This window comes from Ixodes scapularis, unplaced genomic scaffold (assembly GCF_016920785.2).
Source record: "Ixodes scapularis isolate PalLabHiFi unplaced genomic scaffold, ASM1692078v2 ptg001158l_1___fragment_3__unscaffolded, whole genome shotgun sequence".
NCBI lineage: Eukaryota > Metazoa > Arthropoda > Arachnida > Ixodida > Ixodidae > Ixodes > Ixodes scapularis.
In genome coordinates, this window is record NW_024610108.1 from 3,195,001 (window position 1) to 3,205,000 (window position 10,000).

The following is a 10,000-nucleotide window of genomic DNA, read 5'->3' on the forward strand; positions in this document are numbered from 1 at the left end:
GGACACGGAGATTGGTCCTTCGGGGCCCAGTGCGGTAACGCAAACCAGCTCGGAGACGCCGATGCGAGCCCCGGGAAGAGTTTTCTTTTCTCTGTAAGGAGATCGAGTCCCTGGAATGGGTTCGCCCCGAGATAGGGATGGTGGCTCCGTAGAGCAGTGCGGTTCTTGCGCTGTCCGGTGCGCTCGCGTCGGCCCTTGAAAATCCGAGTGAGGGAGTGTGATTTTCGTGCCGGACCGTACCCACATCCGCAGCAGGTCTCCAAGGTGAACAGCCTCTAGTCGATGGACCAATGTAGGTAAGGGAAGTCGGCAAAACGGATCCGTAACCTTGGGATAAGGATTGGCTCTGAGGACTGAGCCGGTCGGGCTGGGGACCTGAAGCAGGAACGGCACTGCACCGGGACTGGGCGGGGCTCGCCGTTCACGCGGCGCGGCCAAGCCCGGACCAGCGTCGGGACCTTCCTGTGGAAAGCCTCAGCTGCGCGGCGTCTGAGGGCTTCGTGCCCAAAGTGCTATGCTTCGGCCGGCAAAAAACAGTCAACTCAGAACTGGCACGGACAGGGGGAATCCGACTGTCTAATTAAAACAAAGCATTGCGATGGCCGCTGGTCGGTGTTGACGCAATGTGATTTCTGCCCAGTGCTCTGAATGTCAACGTGAAGAGATTCATCAAAGCGCGGGTAAACGGCGGGAGTAACTATGACTCTCTTGTAGTGAAGCTCTACAACTTGTTCTTGTACTGGGGTCGTGCCTCCATGAAGCTGGGGAATGCTCGAACCATCTTTATCCCTAAAGTGGAGGCAGCTTCTCAGCCAGGGGAGTATAGGCCGATCTCGATTGGCTCGGTGCTCCTGCGCACCTTTCACAAGATCCTAGACAAAAGGTTGAGACAGATTGTTCACCTACGTGACGAGCAACGGGCGTTTAAAAGCACTGATGGATGCTTTGAGAACATCATGATTCTGAGTACGCTACTTAAGACAAGTCATGCCGCGGGGCGAAGCCTTTACATGGCTAATATAGACCTGCCAAAGGCATTTGACAGCGCCACACACACCGCAATACTGAATGGACTTGCACGCCACCAAATGGTGGGGAAGTCCATGATTGACTACCTGCATTGGTTCTACACAAATTCTACTACAACCTTGCAACACAGAGGGGTGGAAAGGACAGTGCGCCCTGGGAAGGGAGTCAGACAAGGTGACCCGCTGTCTCCGCTGTTGTTTAACGCGGTCATCGATGAGTTCATCGACAGCATCCCCCCGGGCTTTGGTGTGAGACTGGGTGAGGGGCGGTGCGCGTCGTTGGCCTTTGCTGATGACCTCGTGATTCTGGCGGAGACGGCGGCTGGCCTACAATTTCTCCTCGACAAGTTCCAGGACTTTTTGAGCACTAGGGGTCTCACAGTAAACGTAAAGAAGTCTTCGACCCTAAGCCTCGTAGGAGACGGGAAAAACAAAAAGGCAAAAATCTGCCCAGTGGCTTTCAAAGTAAATGGAGAACCACTTCGAGTGATTGATTGCTCAGGTTCATGGCGCTATCTGGGGGTTGAAGTTAACACATCAGGGGAGATATGGTACAATGGGGTGAATTTCGACGACCTTATCGTAAGGCTAGAGAGGGCCCCCCTTAAACCTCAGCAGAAGATGAACATTCTAATCTTCTACCTAATACCGAGACTAATCTATGGCTTGGTTATGAGTGCCAAGTCAAAGACATACCTACACCAGATTGACCGTAGGATTAGAGCGGCTGTCCGGCTTTTTCTGCATCTGCCGAAGGACGTTCCAGTTGCCTTCCTATACGCTGCGGTGGGGGACGGCGGGTTGGGGGTCACCTGTCTCGCGACAATGATTCCTCGGATCCGCCGTTCCCGGCTACTTGGGGTTCAGGGCGCTGGCGACGGAATGTTGGAGAGTCTGGTGACCATGACGGCATGGAAAGATGAGGTGGAGAGGGCGGGGAAAGGGGTGAAATTTAAGGGTGTCACGATTGAATCTAGAACACAGGAGCGCAGCTACTGGAGAGACCAGCTGCTGCAGATGGTGGACACGAGAGGGTTGAGGGAGGCACGGACATGTGCTGCTGCGGCCTTCATCCGGAACCCACCGCACTTTCTGAATGGACGGGAGTATGTCGACCTAATCAAACTTAGGGCCCACGCGCTTCCGTCCAAGACGAGGTGCGCCAGGGGAAGGGCGAAGGACACCCGCTGCAGGGCTGGCTGTGCCTTCCCTGAGACACATGCACATATTATCCAGGTGTGTCCTCGGTCGTATGCGCCGCGCCTGGAAAGACATAATTGTGTGGCATCCTGGATTGCCGAGAAGATGAGAAATGATGGCTGCACGGTGTCCGAGGAGCCCAGAATTAAAGTAAAAGACGAAATCAGGTACCCAGATTTAATTTGTGTAAAGGGTGAGAGGGCATGGATTCTAGATGTTCAAATAGTCGGGGAATACAAAAGCCTTAACTCACTTAATGAGGATAAGATTAGGAAGTATTCTGCTCCAGACTTTGTGAACGCAGTAAGGTCCGAGTTCTCGGTAACCACTGTCGCCGTGCACGCCATAACAGCCACTGAGAGAGGGCTCGTTTGCCCAAGATCAGCTGAGGCTTTGGGCTTGCTGGGCTTTTCAAAGCGTGACATTTCCTCTTTAATCCTCAAGGTAGTTCGTGGCTCCTTGCGATGTTTCTACCACTTCATGCGGGGAACAAACCGAAGTGTGTAAACTGTTTATTGTTCTCCCCCATGTCTTCTTTCGTTTGTTGTTGTTTTGGAGGGGCGTAGGTATGTGGAATCTCGCCTGCCATTTTTTTTTATGTAACCAATGTGTATGTATCTTTTTGTTTCGTTCTGTGTTTTGTGTTCTTTTTATTCTCTTGAGATTGTTGTTGTCATCTCTGTAATGGCCTCCCTAGAGTCAACTAGACATGTATAAAAATAAACAACTATCTCTTTTTTTCCCCTTTGCACAGGGGAACTCCTGTTGTGTGAAATTGAAAATTGAAGTGCTGTTAGTCTTCTTCTGTAGCAGTGTTCATTTTGTGTTTTGAGTGCTGTGTCGTTCCCACACTTGGATGTGCTATGGTGTTTGTGACGATGAGGTTAAGCTTCCTTAAAAAGCGAACGAGTTGGATTCTTCCAATAAAAAGTTAGCCAAATTCCTCGTCATCTAATTAGTGACGCGCATGAATGGATTAACGAGATTCCCACTGTCCCTATCTACTAGCTGTACATAACCAATACGGACTTCACATAATAATTATTTCCTACTAACAAAGCATCGATTTCAAAATTATTCAAATTGTTTTGTGGCGCAATCTAGACAATATTCTACACTATAGTTACCCCACAACTTGACATCACACACCATTATAATTGTATATTTGTATTGTCTTATTCTCTCTCTATATACAGATATTTAGATCCTTTCTTTTTGCATTTATTTATTAGCGTTAACACTGTTTCACCAATTATAACTATAAAACCACTTCTTATCTTGAAACACTCAATCAAAAATCAATTCACTTTACAAAACAAGCGAGAGCCTGGCGGTCCGGATATTCCGGTCACTGGGCCTGAATAAGGCTTTCTCAAAACATATTACTTAAAACTTTTTCAAAATTTCATTAGTGATAAAATTATTTGACCAAACCATTTTTCGATTAGCTTTAAGCTGACAATTACCAATAGCTATAAACGAACAATGCAGGTGAACACATGAGCAGGTATATTTATGAATAAACATATTAATAGATTTACTAACTTATTTTACTTCTCATTTTTTACAGCTTACAATAAACCACAAGTTAAAGAAAACACCTCAAGCCAGAAGAAACAGAAACAAGACACAAGGACTGCAACGGGAAATATAAATCGCAAACTATAGAAAAGGAGATTCTAAGAATACACTTAAAGAAAATAAAAGACCCCGCGATTTTTACAGGCCCGTTCAATTGCGAGGTTTCGCTTCTTCCCTTTTTCCAATTGGCAATTTTATACAAAAAAGGCAAAAGCAATTTAGCTTTATTTATTTAATTTATTAAATTTTTTTTATTATTTTTATTGGTTTAAACCTGTTATACCTCGAGTGGCACAGGTTGGAGAGAACTTTATTTTTCAGTCTTGTTTCCACTCTCCACTTAGAACTCTCTCCCTATCTACTAGGGGCGCAAGCCCCCGCGGTTGTTGCCGCGTGGGAAGTCAACCTCCACCTGCTCGTGGTGCGCCCTGCCAGCTTTATTGCTGCAACGGAGGCTCTGGCGAAAACCCCCCCACCTGGGATGGGGAACCCTAGCACTGGGGTTCCGCATGTGGACGGGGGGGACAAAAAGGGCCTGGGAACCCTAGCTTACCCCATGGAAGCGGAGCCACTGAGGCGGGGTCCATACCAGGGGAAGCTATCATAAAGGTGGTGCCCCTCGTAACTTCCCACGTAGGGAGGTGCCCCCGCATGGTGGCGGGGGTGATCTCCAGGGGAGCCGAGGGATATAAAAGTGATCACTGATCGGCGGGGCTGGATGGTTCATGGTTGCCATTCAGTGACCGTCGGACCCGCTGTGAGACGCACTCATGTCTTAGTAGCGGAGCCGGACAGTGAGTCGAGCAAGTGGGTACTTTTAGTGCCACTGGTTTTCCCGGGCCGTTCCACTGGCTGTACAATACAATAGTTGGTTTCATTTATAAACCCTTAATTCCAATTGGCTTTTTCCTGAAATTTTCACTTGATCACATGATCCTATTCATTTTTATTGGAATTGGGTTAAGCCTGCGGTGCGAAAGCGGGAGCGGGCAGGGGACAAGTTTTTCTTAAATTTTTTACGAGAGCCCCGACTCAAAATCTGTCCCTATCTACTACTTACATGCTGCTGGCAACCTTGGGACCGGGCAGACCGGAGGTGAGTTGGCTCCAGCAATTTTTTGCTTGTTTTCATCGGTTTGGAGGCAGTTCTCGCGATTCTTTTTCCCTCACGGTTTCGCGAGGGTCCGGGGAACGCGAGGATACCAACTACTTTAGTGAGAACAGCGTAGTTTTGCTCGCTCCGAAACTTTGAAATTCGACCGGCCGGCTCCCATAGCTAACAGCTGGGGACACAGAATCGCTTGTAACTTTAATTCTGTCGGCTCAATCTTTCTCAAATTTTAGGGAAGGGCAGATAGGAATCTCAGCATCTCGTACATAAAATTATAACCTGATAGCAAGTTTAGTTAAATAATTACAACCGATCCAAAATTCAAAGCGAGGCGACCGCCATATTGGTTGTTTAGAGGCGATTCAAGATGGCGCCGCCCTGAACTGTAGTGGGGGCGGACATCTTGGGACACCCAAGCGGAACGAAGTGCGGTTTACGCAGGCGAACGACATCCGAGACGCCCCCTACAGGGGAAACAGGGAACTTAAATCTGAAACTTCAAAAATTTGTAGAAAATAAACCGTAGAAGATAGAGGAAAACAAATTGAATTTTCGTATTGACAAATTAAATGCTCTAAACAAATATCCGGCTTTTAGACTCGTAAGGTAATCGGAAATACATAAAGTGCATACCCCCCCCTAAAACCGCACCCCCCCCCCCCCTATTCGTCACGGAGTAAAAACCGAGGGGAAGTGTGGAAACAGAAGAAAACACTCCTAAGTTAAAACAGGAGGACGCATTAACCGTTTTAAGAGATTATTAGGGACTTAACCTAATAAACGTCCAGTAACAGAACAAAGATGCCAAGAGCGGGGCCTCACCATATAAGCTCGGAGGAAGAGGGCTCGGAACTCGATGTAGATAATGATTATCACTCGGTCGAGCAGGAAGCAATGGAACAAGACCCGCATAAAGGCAAAAAACGAAAGAAAAAGAAACCAGCTAAAAAGCTACCTACGACAGATGAAGACACCACACAGGAGGAGCCCGGAGAGACTAGGGGTAATGCCACAAGGACAGAAAAACGAACTAAGGGAATGCCCAACGCTAAACCGAGGGAGGCTCAGCCCTCAACGTCGGGAAGTGGCCTCAGCAATGAACCTGTAGAATTCCGTACCCGACTAGGTCAGGCACAGCTGTGCTGCGTAAACGCCATCGCACCGTTGGGGGGAATTCTAACTCGAGAACAACTGGAAGGGATCACTGCAAGCGTGCAGATGATCACTAACATTTGCACCGATCTGATTGCTCGGAATGCATACCTAGAGGGGCGACTGGAGACACAGTCCAACATCGCTACCCAGCACATTCAGAGGAGGACATACGCTGAGGCAGTAGGGGGCCAGAGTCGGGCTGGTCAGAGCCAACCTTCAGACACACAGGGAGAGGCCCTTCTGACACCAAGGGACAGAGACGAAGGAAAGGCAGCCTTACTCCTATATCCGACAAAGCCGAATGAACAAAACGGGTTCGCACAGGTAAGCTCGATCCTCAAAAGCTCTATCGACCCGGAGGACCTGGGACTGCGTGAACCCGTGCTCAAACCGATTAGGGGAGGAGCTGTTATTACAAGTTCGTGCAAAGAGGGGATTGAGAAGCTTGAACAGATCGTGACCACAAACTAAACTCTGAAACAACACCTCAGGGCGAAGCGACCGTACTCGCGTAACAAGCAGCTAAAGATACGCGGGGTCGTCACAGCAGACCCAGCCATCATAAGACGCAAGCTAATCACACACAACAAACTCCAGGGCACCGAAGACGACATCCAAATTATTCATGTGTTCTCAGGAAACAATGGACTTTCGACAGTAATCGTAGAGGTTACTCCTGGCATCTTCAGCCAACTCCAGGAGAAGGAACGAGTTTTCCTCGACTGGACATCTTGCCCTATTGAGGAAAACCTCCATGTTCCTTTCTGTAAACGATGCAGTAGCTACGGACACACAGCCGCACGGTGTCAGTCTGAAGTCAGGTGCTGCAACTGTGGGCAAAAGCACCCGTTGTCAGAGTGTCAAGCGGGGGTGTACAAATGCCCGTGCTGTACAGAGGTATCCCAGAGAGACAAAAGTAAAAAGGTAGATACCAGGCACTCAGCACTGTCGGAGAAATGCCCCACCTATCAACTCCAGGTGGAGCGATTGAAACGAAAGATCAGGTATCAGTAGGATAAGGAGCAGTATCAAGAAATCGCAGGGAAGTAGCAGGACAGATGTTCGGACCCAATAGACTAAATCATTTTACATCCCCTCACAATCAACCTTCATCTATAAACATAATACAACATAACTGCAACCATTCCTACACAGCGACGGAACACCTACGGATAACACAAAACGCAACTGACACACATATATGCCTACTTCAAGAGCCTTACCACTATAAAAATAAGATAATTGGTTTTGCCATCACGGACACTATACTACAGTATCATACTCAGCCACGGGTAGCAATCATAATTCACTCGAAATCATTTGACATTCATGTAACATACACATCTAGGGACATAATAGCTGCTCGACTAACTACAAAAGACACCGATTTCTATGTTATTTCTGTTTATGCTCCCCCACAGGACGATATTGATCCCACACTTACTACTCTCCGCGAGCTGGTCTCTGAGTACAGTCCCATCCCAGTCCTAATTGGCGGTGATTTTAACTCAAAGAGCGTGATCTGGGGGGGGAATAGAACAGATGATAGGGGAACACAACTAGCTCAATTTTTAGTGTCAATGGACCTCCACCCACTTAATTATCCTGACTCGTTACCCACCTTTCAATCCTCCCGGGGACAAAGTTGGATAGACGTAACAGTAGCCTCACAAACCTTACTTAAAGATATTTCACATTGGTCAGTCCTTCACGATACAACAGGCAGCGATCACAACTATATATTTATACAGGCATATACTAAATCCACATTACAGACAAAAAAACTTACAAAACCAGGCCAGGCCAGACTTCTTAAAAACCTTGCACACGATTCCTGGATCATATATATCCAGTCCCAGCCCATTCAGTCATGTGAGGAGCTGCAAAATATCATAGAAAAATTGTATAGGAAGTTGCACATACTCTTTGAAAAGTACTCAAAATACGTTACCAATAGCACCCGACAGGCACCGTGGTGGACGCCAGAATTGGAGATGGAGAGAAAACGTGTACGAGCACAGCGAAGACGCTACCAGCGACCAGTGTATCCATTACGTCCAATATTTAAAGCACAATACACGATGGCACACAAGGCGTACAAAATACTAGTTAAAAATGCCAAAACCAATTCCTGGCAAAAATTTTGTTCTCAGGTTATTCGATCTAATATCTTTACGATACCTTATAAGATTGCATTAAATCGAATTAAACGTCCAATTATGATACCTTCCATAATTAAACCGGATGGAACATACACACAATCCCTAGCCGATTCGATTAAACAAATCCTAGAACACCAATTCCCCCGCGACGATCCTTCCCATTACACCCCAACCCAGGAAACACTTGTTCGCCAGGTCCAGACACCACCTGACTCTCCCAATGACCACCCTTTTACCCTTATGGAACTCTCGCATGTGATCCTCAACATTCCTGAACGAATCACTCCTGGTATGGACAATATAACCGCATCCCTGGTAAAAAACCTATTGTCTCTCTACCCAACTCTCCTGTTAAAACTGTTTAATGGTTGTCTTAAATACTCTTACTTCCCTGACATCTGGAAAGAATCTCGAGCTATCCTGCTTCCTAAACCCGATAAACCGACTGACCTACCCTCATCCTACCGCCCTATCTGCATCAACTCTATATTTGGCAAGGTTTTAGAAAAGCTCCTCAATAATAGACTTTACCATTTCCTCCATTCACGTAAACTCTTACACCCAAAACAATTCGGCTTTACTCACAACACTTCTGCCACAGCAGCCCTCGTAAATCTTAAAAACAAGCTTAAATCAGTTATAACAACAGACAATAAAACCCTTCTCATCTCACTTGACATTTCTAACGCCTTTAATACCATCTGGATTCCCTTTGTTCTAGACTTCTTTAAACGTAACAACCTCCCCCGCAACCTGTACCTTCTTCTCAATGCTGCCCTCTCCGATCGTTTTATCACATACCCTCTCCGATCTTCAAAAGTCACTCTAGCAACCTCTCTGGGAAGCCCCCAAGGCTCTCCCCTCAGCCCCCTTCTATGGAATGTTCTAATCTCCTCCCTCTTAGACTTACCCTTTCCTGAAAACGCAAATATTCAAGCATTCGCAGACGACATAACTTTAACAGTATCAGGCAAAACTCGATTACAACTTGAGATGACTGCTAATTCAGCCCTTAACCTCATTTATAATTGGAGTACTGAACACCACATACACTTTAACATAGATAAATGTAAGTTTCTACTTATCGGCCGACATTATATTAAACGCCCGCCAACGATCAAATTAGGTCATCAAAACATCAGACACGTTAAAGAACTTAAAATTTTAGGTGTCATATTCGATACTTCCCTCACTTTCCTACCACACGCTACTCATCTCCGTAATCAAATCTACAAACATACCATCGCCCTCTCTTCTTTCACCGGAATTCACTGGGGATTTAGTCCCAAACACTTCCGCGATCTCTATCACCGCAGCCTAGAACGTATAATCACCTATGGCGCACCAGTATTTTGGCAAACACCACCCCATTCCCACTTGCGCCGGAAACTGATCTCCATCCAGCGTATTCCCTTACTAAAAATATGCAAAGCATTCCACACTGTAAGCAACTCTAATCTCAACATCTTGACTAATATTCTTCCTATTGAACATACGCTTAACCGCGAAATAGCCCTCTTCCATCTTTTTCACCTTAAAATTCCTTTTTCAATCTACGACACCACATAGATCCATCAACACTACAACACGACATAGACAGATGGGACACTCACCCGGCCCTCCTTCCACACTTCCCACACAGTACAGATGATTCCCCACCCAAAATTCCTCCCTCAACCACCCACCGCATATATACTGACGGTTCCCTATATCTGGACACAGTGGGGTCCGCATATGTGATAATGGATAAAACAGACAACATT

The 10,000-nt window shown here is 46.7% G+C and overlaps 2 pseudogenes; both read left to right on the plus strand.

Moving 5' to 3' along the window:
* Positions 1–3,535, plus strand: part of LOC120845732 — a 5,530-nt pseudogene extending 1,995 nt beyond the window's left edge.
* A 1,348-nt stretch (positions 3,536–4,883) lies between these two features.
* On the plus strand, positions 4,884–7,089 carry LOC121834440 (annotated as a pseudogene).
* The last annotated feature ends 2,911 nt before the right edge of the window (positions 7,090–10,000 follow it).